Source organism: Mus musculus, chromosome 18 (genome assembly GCF_000001635.26).
Source record: "Mus musculus strain C57BL/6J chromosome 18, GRCm38.p6 C57BL/6J".
NCBI lineage: Eukaryota > Metazoa > Chordata > Mammalia > Rodentia > Muridae > Mus > Mus musculus.
In genome coordinates this window covers 42,805,067-42,821,459 of record NC_000084.6, presented here as the reverse complement: position 1 = coordinate 42,821,459, position 16,393 = coordinate 42,805,067, and the positions used below count along the sequence as shown (strand labels likewise).

General features: G+C 41.1%; 1 protein-coding gene across 2 annotated transcripts in view; it reads left to right on the top strand.

The window, feature by feature from the left end:
- Ppp2r2b (protein phosphatase 2, regulatory subunit B, beta) overlaps positions 1-16,393 on the top strand; it is a 414,265-nt gene that overhangs the window by 238,012 nt on the left and 159,860 nt on the right. The window lies entirely within an intron of this gene.

The window sequence follows — 16,393 nt, the reverse complement described above, 5'->3', positions numbered from 1 at the left end:
GTGCGTGTCAGGGCCCTTGTGTTGTGATTACATTTTACCTTTGCATTCCAGCCAACTTCCCAGCATTCTTGCCAGTGTACCCATTATCCTTGCAGATGCTTCTCCTCCGGCTGCCTAATCTAACACACCTGCTTCTGGGATCAGGCTCCTCCCTCCGTGATCACCATCACCTACTTTATACCCACAGCTGGGTTACAGGTAGATCATTTGCATATAAGTCTTGCCTCTCCCAGGAAGGCTGGCTTCTGCTCATCCTTCAGATCGAAGCTCAGCAATCCTCAGAGAGGCTAATGTTGGTACCCCATTCCTTTCTATTAAGTTACACTACTCACCCTCTATTCCCATTGCAGCCTGAACACTGATATAGCCCGTTTGCCACGCCTCTCTCTCCTTGAACACAAGGGATTGAGATTGTCTTCATTGTGACAGTATCGTTAGGGGCCCATGGCACTGAGTAAGTGTTCAAGATATGTCTACACAAGCCAGTGGTGCCCTAGGCACTTTTTAAAGTCATTTTATGTTATAGTGCAAGGTTGTATTTCTCTGACCACTTCACCCTGGACTGTCTACTCCAAGAAAGAACTGCCTGCATTTACACTTGGTTTTTTGTGTTGAAAACGCCCCAGGGTTATATTTTGAATAATGGCCATATACAAACATACATACATACATACATACATACATACATACTTGATATTAGTATTTTCCTGAGAATTCTCTGCAGACTGTTGAGAGCTCACCTCAGACACCCCATCGAGTCCCTGCCCCCTCTCATCCATCTGCTTCTCAAGTATCAGCGATTCTTCCTCTCTTTCTCTCCATTTCATCCTTTACCCCAAATCCTCCTCCTTCTTCCTCTGACCGGACAAAATCAGCAAGTGCCCCCAGATTCCACCCTACACAGTTATACAGAAGCCTCCTCCGATCTAACAACAGCTGCCTTTTGTTTCTCAAGCACCGTCCTTAGGGATGTGAGTTTATTCCAACAGATTTGAATGAATAAATCACCACATAGATGCTATCTCGGTCCCAATTGATCTGAGCCCTCCTTTCCATGTATTCATTTATTCAGCAAATATTTATTCATGTGTGTACCTGGTGCTTGGGACCAACCATGAGCAAGACTGGTCTTTACCATTGTAAAATCTTTAGAAGCAACAAAAGCAATGGTTGAGTGCAGGGGTTGGTGGGAACCAGCCTCAAACCAGAGAGGCTTGCAGCTGGTGTTACAGGGGTCTGAGTGCAAAGGCTGTGTTTCAACAAATCCTCTGCCAGAGATCTGAGAGCACTTTTCCAAATGACCCAAAACTGCACTGTTGCAGTTGGGCGAGACTTCAGCTTCCCCATTTAGAGAGCAGTTACTCCTGCTTTAAAAAAAAAAAAAAAAAAAAGTTGGATGTGCCAAGGGAAAAAAAAATGTGATGGCTGGATGTGGAATTTACCATCATCACTAAAACTTAGACAAAAAGGTTGAAGAGGAGTGTACTTAAGAACTTCAGAGGAATTTCTTTCTCCCCTGAGAGGCAAACTATAGTCAGACTAAGTAGAAGTCAGTAGGCAGCTGAATAACACTGTTAAGAACACAGCCTAGAGAAGGAGGAAGAGCCCATTTCTCATCACTAGCTGGAACACAGGGTCTTACCATGCCTGCTTCATTTTAGGATGGCCTCCTAGAGCCCTGATGGGGCAGAGTTCAGCACTCAGCTTCTTACCTCACTCTGTGTGTGTGTGTGTGTGTGTGTGTGTGTGTGTGTGTGTATGTGTTCTTACCTCACTGTGTGTGAGAGAGAAAGAGAATATGTAGGTGAGTGTGTGTGTGTGTGTGTGTGTGTTCTTATCTCACTGTGTGTGTATGTGAGTGTGAGTGTGCTTGATTACTCATTTTTAAATTTTATAAACTTTATGACTTAAAAAAACATACAAATAAGTCCCACACCAAAATTTACCTGGTAATGGATCATGAAAGAGCTTATAAAGTTAACTGCTGTTATTATTCTAGCTCTGTCATGTTTTTGGTTTTTGTTTTGTTTTGTTTTCTTCCATTGTGGTGAGTATAAGTATGCAAAATGTCTTCGATGTGAAGAGTGTGAAAACCAGTGAGGCTTCGAAGCTTCCATTCCAAATGACCAGTCTAACTATACACAGGTTCATTAAGGTGTACAGATTCCGCAAGTGCGTCATTTTGATTGCTTTAAGAAACTTTTTTGCATGTATTTATTTATTTAGGCAGGGCAGGGGGCCTTGAGTCATGCTGTATGTGTGGAGGTCTGAGGACACTTCCAGGAGGTCTCTCTTCCTACCACGTAGGTCTCAGGGATCCCACCCAGGTCATCAGGCTTGGCAGAAGAGTGTTTTCTTGATAAGTCAACTCATGGGTTCCAAGGGGTTGGCTTAATAGTTCAAAGACATGCTATTTTATTGGAGCATGCTACTGTTATCCCTGTCAAGATTTGACATAAGGAAGAAAAAAAAGAGGGGCTGGGAACCGACACAAGTAATCCTGTTCCATCAACTGGCAGCTTTTACTCAGCTAATATAGAATTGAGTTGACAACATTTTGAAACCAAGCAAGGCTTAAATTCATAGTTCTTCTGTACTGCCTTCAAAGAATTGGCATTTCAGGTGTAAATTACAAGTAAACATTTTTAAATGTTAGCAAATGTCCATAACTCCATCTTCTTCTGAAGATACTGCTTTGTGCCCTCAGTGGTATGCAGGTTCTTCATGTCTATAACTGGCTGGGATGGGGCTATAGGGGTCTTCCCATATAGATCATTGGGGGAATTCCAACCTGCCTTATTGCAATCCCAACCTGTTCCTCCTATGGAAACTACCTGCCTAATGCCTGAGCTTGCAATTCGGCATATAGGTTTGAGAAGGGAAGAAGTGTGTGTTGTCATAAATACTGGCTATATTTGTTTGGTTTTTCAACAGACCTCAACTTAAAATGCCATCTCTGCTACTCAAATCCCAAGTTGCCCTGAGCAAAACCTTGACCTCCCTGTGCTCCCAATTTTCCATCAGCAAAATGGAGAGTTACTGTAGGAATGACTTCTTAGCGTTGCCAAGATAAGCATTATAAGCCCAGAGAAGTATTGTGCTGATGGATGGCATTATAAAAGACATTGAGCAAATTACAAGCTTGGAGAGTGAAGCTTCCTTGAGGTGGCTGAATTAAAGGGGAAAAAAATGAAACCCTGCCTTCTCTTATTTTCCAGACTGCATCTCTTTCTCTGACTGGTCTCTAATACAGCACGCGTTAGATTGTGTCATACTCAAACGTGCCTGCCTTCTTTTTCTCTCTTAGTTTGGAGGGCTGTGGGGAGAGGCTGAAAGAATACTTCCTCTCTAATGACCAAGAAGCACTGCCTTGGGTGAGAGGAGGAAGTAGTTAATAGAAACTAGCACAGGACAGGAGAGGGTACAGGGTCTCCTCTTACCTGTGAGTAGCCTGGCAGTGGATGGTGGTTCTGACAAGTGGACAGATAATCCAGAGCTAGTGCTCAGAGAAGTGGGAGTGATCCTAATGAGAACACGGGACAAATAGGAAGGTACCAACTTCAAAACAGGCTCCTGGCTGGTTCTGAGCTTACAAACTTAGATGACCATAATTCTGCATGTCAAGCAGCATCGTGAAGACCTGTGTCCCAGAAAAACAAAGGAATCCTGACTCCAGAGCTCTCCTCAGGCTCAGAAATGACCCTTGAGGCAAGAGCTTTATGGTAGCTTACACACACTCTTAGACAGTTTGCTTTCTGTCTGCCCATGTGCCTGCACTAGTAGACCCTACACTCTGATGCCCAATCTCCTTTTTGTTTCTAAATTTGTTTCTACCATATGTGTATTCAGTCAAAAGCATTATACCATGTTAAGTTTGTCTTACCCTGAACTTATCAGGAAACTGACATTCTGTAAGGTTGACGTAAAGAAACCTTCCTTTGTGAAGATATTTATCTAACTACAAAAGAAGGAGCAGTGTTGTATGGGGGCTGGGAGATGATGCTGAGAGTGCGGTCCAGAGCCTCTTGGTGAGAGCTCTGCCACTGAGCCACACCCCCAGCCCTGAGCAATGCTTTAATATCCTGAGATGTGGATGAAAAGTCGTGCTCATACGTACGTTCATTTAAAGGAGCCTTCTCAGTAGTAAACTTAAGAGCAAAGTTTGATGAGATTATGTCTACGTATCTAGTTGATGTTAATTCTCATTTGCCACTACAAGAAGTGATGCTTTTTGCTCAAAATGTGAAAAGGATGTTTCAGACTGTAGCAATTTCAGCAGTGGGCATTTGCCACTGCTTTGAGGAGCGTTGCAATGAGTGCTATGAATTCGTTTTCACGCCAGTGCTATGATGTTAGCATTGTCCCTCCTTTATTAAACTAGGTGACGAGGAGTTTTTCATTCTCGGCAGTTTCTCAGTGCACTATGAAACACCTTTGGCTTAGTAACCGTTTATTTTATGAATGCATTTGACCCAGGTTTTTTTTTAGATCACTGAGACTACTTGCTCACTACTCAACTTTCAGTCCTGGGTATTGATGTAGACAACCTTTTTTTTGTTTTTTAGAATTGTTTACTGGGAAAACGTTTGTACATTATTCTGTTGTGTAGAGGAAATTGGACATTTGATGTAATGGTGGGTAAGCTGAAACATCCCACTTTCTTATTTATAATTAAAGAAAGGGTACAAATTTAAGTGTGCTGTTCACAGCACATAAGGCCTTGAGTAGTTATCTTTATAAACAAATTTGGATGGTCTAAACTTTTCTGCTCATTAAATACTAAAAAGACACAAATAAGCACACACAGAGAAAAATATGAGAGCATACTTATACCCTAGTTCTCCCAGATAATGTTCCAGTTTCATTTATGTTACTGTGATAAGATATGCCCAACAAAGCACAATTTAGAGAAGAAGAGATTACAATTCTAGGTTACAGTCCATCATAGCAGTCACAGCATTGGGGTCTTTAAATGTGGCTCACATCATACACACAGTTAAGAACAGAGAGAAAAATGGATGCATGTGTGTTTAGTACTCAGTTTGCTTTCTCTACCCATATAATTCAAGGCTCCAGCCAAGGGAATGCTGCTTCCCACAACGGGCCGTGTCTTCTCACATGAATTAACTTAAAACAATCCCCTACTGACATACCATGGGCCAACTCAATGTAGATAGTCCCTCATTGACATTTTCATCCAGGTAGGTTTTATCCAGTTGAAAATTGAAAGCTAACCATCCCTCATCTCAGTTACTACTGTTCCCTGAAAAAGCATATTTTTCTTCTTCCTGTTCTGACCAGAGTGTGTGGAAATCTTTGCATTCTGGGAAGAGACATGATCCATTAAAGCCATGAGTGCTAGAAGTCTTTGTTTCCTATTTATGGAAATCACACATGCAAAGGGGACGTTTATAGACATGTTTGTAGCCCTGTATCTGTTGGTACTTGCAAAGGGAGGCACTCATCTCTAAGAAGGCACTTTTGGATGCTTTATGTTAGAGGAGTGTTGTGTTGGCTGTTTTTTAAACATCATTTATAGCCTCTGACATTCATTTAAAAAAAAAAAAACCATGGTATTTAATTAATTAGGTAAATTGTATGGACTTTGGAAAATTGGAGAAAAGGCAAAACAATGACATGAAAAAGTGTAAAATATTTACATTATTTACTCAACTGAAGAGAATGTGGTTACTCTAAAATAAGAAATACATAAAAATACTGCATTATCCTGTGCATATGGAGTTTCAGTAAAAGCAGGGCTTACATGACACTGTACCTTAGGCAGAACCTGTAATATTTCCCACAATCACATCTGAACACCTTTGTTTCGGTCTATACTGTACATCTTGAGCTATGACTTAAACCTGGGGTTGAGATTATGTCCAAGTGTGCTGCAGTAGCGACAAGATCATGGCTGCGTCCCTGAATAGTCTTCTATCATATTAGTCTTCAGTTGCTTATGGTGGCCCATCATTTAAATGCACTTTATTTCATGCAGCCTTTCTTCTTAGACTTTGGTTGTGTGAAAATTCTTCATGTCTGTGTGTGTATGTTGTGTCTGAGTATAGGCACACTCATAGCACAGTGCACACACAGAGCTCAGAGGATCACCTTGGGTGCATCCCTTACATGTTGTCTCTGTTTTGTTATTCTCTGAAGGATACACAATGATAGATGACCTAAGGATTCGTCTGTGTCTTCTTCCTGTCTCTCTATAGCATCACAGGAACTATAGACACGTGCTGCTTCACCCAACTTTACACATGATGAGGATCCAAACTCAGATCCTTACACTTCCACAGCAAGTGCTTAACCAATGAGTGTCTCTCCAGCACTGATTCCAGGACTGATTAAAGTCTTTATTCTACTTACATATTTTGTAACTATTTGGGGAAAAAACATTTCTGAAAGAATAATTTGACTTATGAGAAATCTTTTCCCACACTTGATAAGTTAGCACATGTACTGGCTGGTTTTGTGTCAACTTGACACTAGCTGGAGTTATCACAGAGAAAGGAGCTTCAGGTGAGGAAATGCCTTCAAGAGATCCAGCTGTAAGGCATTTTTTCAATTAGTGATCAAGGGGGAGAGCCCACGGTGGGAGGTGCCATCACTGGGCTGGTAGTCTTGGGTTCTATAAGAAAGCAAGCTGAGTAAGCCAGGGGAAGCAAACCAGTAAGTAACATCTCTCCATGACCTCTGCATCAGCTCCTGCTTCCTGACCTGCTTAAGTTCCAGTCCTGACTTCCTTTGGTGATCAACAGCAGTGTGTGAAGTATAAGCTGAGTAAACCCTTTCCTCCCCAACTTGCTTCTTGGTCATGATGTTTGAACAGAAATAGAAACCCTGATTAAGACACCCATGATCGTATTATATCCACATTTTGATTCACACTGCCCCTCAGTATCTCTTGGTTTTTGTTTTTCTATCACTCACCTGCTTACACATAAACACACACACACACAAACGTGCACACACACATGCATTTTTTAAAGTTTAAGGATTTGACAATGAAGTGTCTGAGAGAGGTAATCATCATGCATGATGTATGCAAAATCCATGGGTCAAGTCTAAACAATATAGGCAAATAAAGAAAAGGAAGGAAGGAAGGAAGGAAGGAAGGAAGAAAGAAAGAAAGAAAGAAAGAAAGAAAGAAAGAAAGAAAGAAAGAAAGAAAGAAAGAAGGAAGAAAGGGAGGAAGGAAGGAAGGAAGGAAGGAAGAAGAAAGAAAAGAAAGAAGAGAAAGAGAAAGAAAAAAGAAGGAAAGAGAGAAGGAAAGAAAGAAAAGAACTCTTGAGGTGTTTGGTGTGGAAGTCTCCTTTTTCTGTGGTATGAAATGACTTAGGCAATACAGTTGAGTCTAGAGAGGACGAACAGAATCTCTCAATTATTTGAAGAGTAAGGAGTCAGAATAATAAGGATTAAATATCGTCTCCTATAAGCCAGTACAGGGACATAATATCCAACATGTTAAGAGAGTTCAAAGCAGTATCTTTATTTATTTTTGATGCTCCCATGTTAAAAACCTTGGCATCAGCAAGAACATTCTAGTTTTCATACACAGTAGATGGTGAAGAATCAGACTGACCCAAAATTCCACACAGTCACACCTTCCTTTCCCATCTGGTTGAATCCAAGTGTCATCATCCTCATGTCTCCTATTTCATCATGTCAGAATATCTCAGAGTCTCTGAGTACAGTGGTAGTTTGAGGGGTAACGCACTCTCCACAGTAGTTAGAATAGGCAATGTGGACTTTTTTGTTTAAATTTTGTCTTGGCTTTCAGCTCAAATAGATCACTTATGTTCTGATTCATGGAGAAGAAGAAAAAAAAGGAAAAACTTACCTGAGTGTTAGGTATCACTACCAGCCAAAAAGAATCTAAAATGTCTTTGGCTTGAATATCAAAGTTTTTCAAATACCGTGGTGGTTGTGTTCATGTAAACTAAGTATTCTGTGGTACGGAAGCTGCACAAATTTGGATGGTTGGCACCAGACAGACAATTGTGATGTTGAAGCTTTTTCCTTCAATGATATTGTTTAGAAGACACGCTTGCAACCTGTTTATGAGAAACTGCAAGTTATGAGTGACATTGGGTGAGGTAGAGGTTTAGAGCAAAAATTCAGACTTGGACGTGGACTGATAAGAGTTACCACTACTTTCCATGTAGCTCCGGTGGGCTCACCGAGGAGTTTGTTTTAGGGCCCTTGCTTTGTAGCATGGCATAGTGGTCTACCTGTAGTGTGGCAGCACTGGCAAGTGAGTGACAAAGTTGTATCTGAAGAAGTTAGCACAGTCTCAAGCAAATGAGTGCTCCATCAATGTTAACTACTGTCACTGTCCTCATCTGGGATGTGGGTGAGGACAGGAAAGAAAGTGGCTTGTTTTGGCACTGCAGGCTACATCCTGTTCTCCCGTGCAATTCAACCAACATATGGGTTGCCTTCACTGGGGTAGAATGGGGTGATATACACACAAGTGAGTGAGTGGTTAAAGGAAGAAATGAAAAAGATGCCAGCTCACGGCAACTACCACCCTCCGTTACCTGTAGATTCATCACCCACAGATTCAAGAAACCAAAAAATGAAAATATATTTTAAAAAATTGAATGTGTGCTGAATGCATATAGATATTTTCTTTATTATTCTCCAAACAATAAACACAACACAACTTATACAACATTTACTTGGCATTCATGTTATAAGCATATACCTAGAGATGAGTTAAAGTATATGAGAAGATAAGTATAAATTATATACAAACCGAAAAAATAAGGAAGCATCCATGTATCTTGGTCTGCCTGGGAATCCTGGCCCAATCTTTTCTTACTACAAAGGGACAACTGTACTTTGTTTAAATGGTATTAGAAGGCATCCCTGAAGAGAAGGTGAGAAAGCAGAGGGGTGTTTGTTTGTGTTTGTTTGTTTGTTTGTATGTTTGTTTTCTTCATTTTTTGTGTGTTTGTTTGCTTGAGATTTTGAAATGGTATTGCTATATAGCCCAAGCTGGCCTTGGACTCACCATCTTCCTTTCTCGACCTATTGAATGTCATGATTACATCTATGGACTCTTTTGGCCAAGAAGAGATAAAGTTTTAATGAGTAGATAATCAGGAATGAACATCTAATTCATGGAATGCCAAAAAAGTAAAGGACATGGGGATTGATTCTCTTTGTATGTCACATACTATACAGGCTTTTGAGACTGTCCTCTGACCAGGAACAAGAGCCAGTCTACTTGGTAATGAACAAGGAGGGAAATACGTCAAAACCATGGAAGAAAATACCATGTTTGTGATTTAAATTGCATTTTGGGATGTTGGATAAGGTCTGAACCAGTAACTATTACTACATTGTTGTTGTTCCCACTACCAATGGACCTGGCAGGAGGCAGGAGGCAAGCACCCATTCTTTTTTTTTTTTTTTTTTTTTTTTTCCATTTTTTATTAGGTATTTAGCTCATTTACATTTCCAATGCTATACCAAAAGTCCCCCTTACCCACCCACCCCCACTCCCCTACCCACCCACTCCCCCCCTTTGGCCCTGGCGTTCCCCTGTACCGGGGCACACAAAGTCTGCGTGTCCAATGGGCCTCTCTTTCCAGTGATGGCCGACTAGGCCATCTTTTGATACATATGCAGCTAGAGTCAAGAGCTCAGGGGTACTGGTTAGTTCATAATGTTGTTCCACCTATAGGGTTGCAGATCCCTTTAGCTCCTTGGGTACTTTCTCTAGCTCCTCCATTGGGAGCCCTGTGATCCATCCATTAGCTGACTGTGAGCATCCACTTCTGTGTTTGCTAGGCCCCGGCATAGTCTCACAAGAGACAGCTACATCTGGGTCCTTTCGATAAAATCTTGCTAGTATATGCAATGGTGTCAGCGTTTGGATGCTGATTATGGGGTGGATCCCTGGATATGGCAGTCTCTACATGGTCCATCCTTTCATCTCAGCTCCAAACTTTGTTTCTGTAACTCCTTCCATGGGTGTTTTGTTCCCACTTCTAAGGAGGGGCATAGTGTCCACACTTCAGTCTTCATTTTTCTTGAGTTTCATGTGTTTAGGAAATTGTATCTTATATCGTGGGTATCCTAGGTTTTGGGCTAGTATCCACTTATCAGTGAGTACATATTGTGTGAGTTCCTTTGTGATTGTGTTACCTCACTCAGGATGATGCTCTCCAGGTCCATCCATTTGGCTAGGAATTTCATAAATTCATTCTTTTTAATAGCTGAGTAGTACTCCATTGTGTAGATGTACCACATTTTCTGTATCCATTCCTCTGTTGAGGGGCATCTGGGTTCTTTCCAGTTTCTGGCTATTATAAATAAGGCTGCTATGAACATAGTGGAGCATGTGTCCTTCTTACCAGTTGGGGCTTCTTCTGGATATATGCCCAGGAGAGGTATTGCTGGATCCTCCGGTAGTACTATGTCCAATTTTCTGAGGAACCGCCAGACTGATTTCCAGAGTGGTTGTACAAGCCTGCAATCCCACCAACAATGGAGGAGTGTTCCTCTTTCTCCACACCCTCGCCAGCATCTGCTGTCACCTGAATTTTTGATCTTAGCCATTCTCACTGGTGTGAGGTGGAATCTCAGGGTTGTTTTGATTTGCATTTCCCTGATGATTAAGGATGTTGAACATTTTTTCAGGTGCTTCTCTGCCATTCGGTATTCCTCAGGTGAGAATTCTTTGTTCAGTTCTGAGCCCCATTTTTTAAGGGGGTTATTTGATTTTCTGAGGTCCACCTTCTTGAGTTCTTTATATATGTTGGATATTAGTCCCCTATCTGATTTAGGATAGGTAAAGATCCTTTCCCAGTCTGTTGGTGGTCTTTTTGTCTTATAGACAGTGTCTTTTGCCTTGCAGAAACTTTGGAGTTTCATTAGGTGCAAGCACCCATTCTTAAGAAGCTAAGGACGCTCCTTTTGAACATGTTATCTTTCTGACTTCATAAACACTGTCTGTGTTTTCTATAAATAAAGTGTTCAAACTATGCCACAATCAACTCACTGATTAACACATCTGATAGTTATTTATTATTTCCTAATGTATGTGTGCATGTGTTTGTATCTTCGTGTGTGTGTGTGTGTGTGTGTGTGTGTGTGTGTGTGTGTTTGTATCTTCATGTGTGTGTGTGTGTGTGTGTGTGTGTGTATGCGGGGATACATGTATATGTGTGTGTGCATGTCTGTGAGCATTCATATGGAGGCCAGAAGATAACCTCAGATATTCATCTCTGTTGCCCACAGGGTATCTCTCTGCCTTGGGCTCATCAGGTAAATGAGACCCACTGACCAGAGAATCCCAGAGATTCTCCTCTCTCTACCTCGCCAGTGCTGCTATTACAAATGTTCTAGCATGCCTGGCATTTTTGTATGGGCTCTGGAGATAAAACTCAGGTTTTCATGCTTGCAAGGCAAGCGATTTGCCAATTGAACTATGTCCCTAGCCCTGGTAATTATTAAATCTTTATTCCTTCCCACATTTTGAAGCACTGATCCCAAAGACAATTAAGACTATTTATTTCTCCTACACATATAGCTAGTATTGGATATATAAGAAATCCAAAATAATTGTTCTTGGATGTTGACAGAGCATGTATTTTACTCTTAGTGGAGAAATGCCCAACCAATATTACATCATTTCTTACAATTTTGTATTGCTAAAAAAAATCAGATTGAGCCATTCCCCTTAATATTATTAAAAAAAAAGAAAAAAAATCTGCCTAATACAGTGTATAAATGCTTTGATTCTAATGGAGACTCAAGTTTGCCATCTAGCAGTGAGCTATGCCTGGTCTTTATGCCCAGCTTCATGTCAATGCAGCAAGTTATTCAGCTAGGAAATTGCACTCTCTAATCCAGGCACGGGGCCGAACAGAAGGAAGGGAGGCACACACCTATTGTATGCAGAGCCTGTAACGTTCCCAGCATCAGGAAATCTTCATTGCAGTCTATCTAATTACACAGCATAATCTAAGGCGTAAATTAAACTCGATGAGACTATGACCAAGTGTGTACCTATAATGTTTATGAGCCATAAGGTCATTGCAAAAAACATCCAGGAACATAGTTGTAATAGACTGTTGGCCTCTACGGAAATTATTAATTAAATTTTATCTTCTCCCCGGCATGCTTCAGTGGCAACACTATGAGTTTTTAGACCTGAGGAAACTATACCTCAATAATAGGCAGCCTTATCACCGGGCTGGCAGTCATTTAATACATTCCTTTGTCTGACACCAATCATGAACCACAGCGTGGGATGTCAGGGTCTCTATAAATGCCAACTGCACGCCTGACCATATAGCAGGCCCAGGGTTCAGATCTCATGATAGGAAATGTCAGATTCAACCATCAACACAGCAAATCCATTTCCTGGAAACCAGACGTGAGCGCGGGTCTGTTTCTAGCACGCAGAATCTCTCCTCTGCGCTAGCCCGGAAGATCTGACTCTCGGAACTGAAGAGCCTGGAATAGCAGTGTTGACAGCATCTAGATGAAGAACTGCTTCCAATCTCTGGTTCAAGGTTCAGGCATGACTGGGAAAAGCCGAGCCAAAATGTCACTTCCATCTCTTTTCGTTGAGAGATTTTCCAGATGGATTGGCTCAGCTCACACATCGAAGGGGGTTTTTCACCAGCACTCCTAACTGCATGCTGTGTTGGACAGCTGTGTTCGTTCTGCCCTGCGCTGGACCCCCCACACTCAGAATTTTCCAATCAGCTGGTAGCTGTTCTGAAGACCCACTGAACAGATTGGCTTCTGGCTCTGTTATCTCATAGAGGGTGGCTCTGCTCCACTAATGGGAATTTAAGCACCTTTGTTTCAGACATGACAGCAGGTAGAGCCTATGAGCTGCTTAGAGCCTATGTCTGCTTAGATTCTGAACTTTCATAATTGTTACTTAAACATGTCTTCTGGGGCCCAGCTATGCATTCTGATCTATTTGTCTCTGCTCGTGAGCTTGAGTTACTGCACCCCCTCTCTTCACCACCCTCTTTATTTATACAAAGCTCACAATATTGACAGCCTAGGAAGAAGGCATTTTTAAAGAGATGTGAGCAAATGCCAGGAAGGGGTGATGTGACACCATGGGTCATCGCTGCAACCAAGAATGAACAAAACACAGGACAGAAAGCCATCAGGAGTTGACAAAACTGACAAGAGCTGTGACATGTTACACTGAAATTGCTTCAGTGCACACGGCATGTGTGAGGCTGGCCATACATGGGAAATCAGTCACATCTTTACCATGGCTTTGTCAACTATGTCACACTTGTGAGCTGTCTTTGGACACTATGGCAGAGATGGTTGGGGTGGGCAGAACTTTATTTTCTGGTTTGCAATTTCATAGAAGAATCTAGTATCTTTCTGGGCTTTTAAGAATTAAGATAATGTGTCCCGTGTGACCTGGTAAGCCCTATGGAAATTCTAGGTCAGATGTTGATGGTGAACAATATTTTTAGAGGCCATATCACCAGAGCAGGATAGCAACATTATTAGAATCCTGGAGACAGAAGGGTTGCCGTCACCTGAGGAAACCTGAGGTTTAGTTTTGGGAAACTTTTTGTGCTGTTGTAATGGAAGCTTAAACTCTTAGTGAGCAAATGTCACCATTTGTAAACAGCACCCTACCCCCGGAATCTTCCAGCTATATGATCATTCAATATTTCATGAATATTTATAATGCTCAGTTCACACCCACAGTGTGTGTGTGTGTCTGTGTGTGTGTGTGTGTGTGTGTGTGTGTGTGTGTGTGTGTCTGTGTGTGTGTTTTATCCATCCTGAACTTGATGAGTTTGTTCATTAACTTTAGAAGGTGTATGAAGCATAGTCTTTTAGGGAATTTTAGATGTAAGATTATATCATCTGCAGTCAGGGCTGGCTTCACTTCTTCCCTTCCATTTCTGAGGGTTACTATTTCTTTTAACATTGCTCTACTTAGAATTTGTAGTACTGCATTGAAATATAAGGACCAAAGCAGGCATCTTTGTTCTTAATCGCAGCAGGAAGGCTGTATCTTTCACCATGAAACATGATGCTAAATTCTCATATCATATAAAGGAGGTCCTTTTTGTTCCTCATTTATTATATTTTCTGCTGTTTCTTTTATCAAGGAGATGATGATATGTTTCCCCCTGTGTTCTATTAATGTGATAAATTATATTGATAAATTCTCATATACTTAGCCACCTTTGCAATCCCAGAGTAAATCTCAGCTTGCCAAACTGTGTAGTCACAGTGATACGGTGCAAACTTTGGTTGTGTTGTATTTTGTTGAGGATTCTTTTGTTGTGATTCGCAAAGAATGCTGGTATGTAGTTGGCTTGCTGTGTCTTTACCTGGCTTTAGAATAATCCTGGTTTCATAAGGAAGTGTGGCCATTCTCCTTAAATAACTTTGAAAGGGTTGGTAAGTTATTTAATGATTTAGGAATCCATCGATCAAGACCTATAGTCCCAGGTTTTTCTTTGAAAGGTTTGATTTCTTTACTTATCATTTTATTGAGAAACTAAGTTTTTTTTTTTCTGTTTCACCTAGATTACTGAATCTATTGGTATAAGGTTTCCATGGTGTTCTCTTAGCTGTTCATTTTTCATTTTATATGGTAACGTTTTATTTTCTGGGAGGTTCTTACCATATAGTTAAGGTTTGCCATGGACTTACGATCTTCTTCCTTTAGCCTTTCAACTGCTGGGATTATAGAAATATATACCATGCCAGATCCCCATTCCCTTTTATTTCTGTAAAATTAGAAATTGCATCAATCAACTCCTTTTGTATGCTCTCCACTATAGGGAGACTTCTCCTGGTTGTGCCCACAATCAGAGTCTAGGAACCTTCTTGAAATTTGGTCATGGTTCTCAGACCTAATTTTTCTGTTCTTCTGTTGAGGTTAGGAGAAAACCTGGTGCTGGCTGCGATATGATGGTAGCAATGTGAGCTGCCACGTAGTGGTGAGCATTATGTATGAAGCAATTGACTTAAGTAATCTCACTGAACTCATAGAAGCCTCGTGGAGTGAGTGTGACCATCTCACCAGCTGACAAAGCTGAAACGCAGAGCAGTTAAGCTACTCATTAAGTCACAGAATATACAGAAAGTCAATGACATTTCATTTTGCTTAGAGTTAGTCCAATGTTTTCTAAGTCCATGGATCTGACCAAGTCTCTGAAGCTTTCTCATATTTTACCTATAAGTACAAAGACATTTCATCCATTACTAGTTTTGTAATAAAAGCAAGGGGAATATGGAAAGATATGGTTTCTGGGGAAAGAAAGAGCCCATGGACATAGGCTGTCAGTGCCGAGAAAAACAGATTGTCTGGATAATTCACATTTAACAATTCAATTAAAATTGGCCCTAAGGTTAAAATGGTTCAGGGAAAGCCAGATTGGTGGGAAGACAGTTTGACCTAAAATAGCTGATCATGAGTCAGTGAAGTGGCACAGTTAGTAAAGGCGCTTACAGAGCAAGCCTGGCAACCTGGGTTTATCCTAGATCCCACAGGGGAGGACAAAACCGACTCCTGGAGGTCATCTTCTAACATTCATCCATAGTCATGTAAGCACATCATATATGTGCACAGGCATGTGTGCATGCATGCACACACACACACACACACACACACACAGAGTTAAATTTTTAAAATTAAATAAAATAGCTTCTTATTTACAGAAAACATAGAAGAAACTCCCCTAACCCTAGAGCCTAAGCAGGCAAGCTAGTGGGAATGTTGAAAAGAGGATTTCAATTACTGTGGGCTCCGTGTGTTGCTGTGAAGCCCGTGTTCGGATGCTGTTTGTTTCTGTAGGGGTGCTATAATGAGTTGTTTTAGTGAATGTGCTAATACAAGAGAAAACATATTGTTTCCTCCATCACTAGAAAGGCGGCGGGAGCAATGAGAACATTTCCACTGCTTCATTTCAAACCCAGATCAAACATAATAAGCTGCAGTCTGAAAGGACATAAAGCCTGCCTCTGCTTTGTTCAGACCTTTCAGAAAGGCAAAATGAAATGTTAAAGGAGAAAGGACACCAGATCTCCAGAATTATATGAGATATATTAATCATAGAAGGGCCAAACGCAGTTCCCAGAACATAAATAGCATATGTCGACCATTTCCCAGAATCCGTCGTAGATTTCTGACTTGCTTGCGTTCCATCAGCTAGATAACACTGTCTAATCCCTTATGCTGATTTAAAATTCCATCGAAGGACGTAAAGTGCTTCTGTTCTGCAGGTTTCTTATGGCAAACGCTCTGCTGGATTAATTTTATCTTCACTGTTACAGGGTCTTCCCGGTAAAATAGAAGAAAACTCTTCCGTTTGGAAGGCTTTTCCCCATCAGAACTCATTTGTGGTGTTTGTCAAGTGCCATTTGA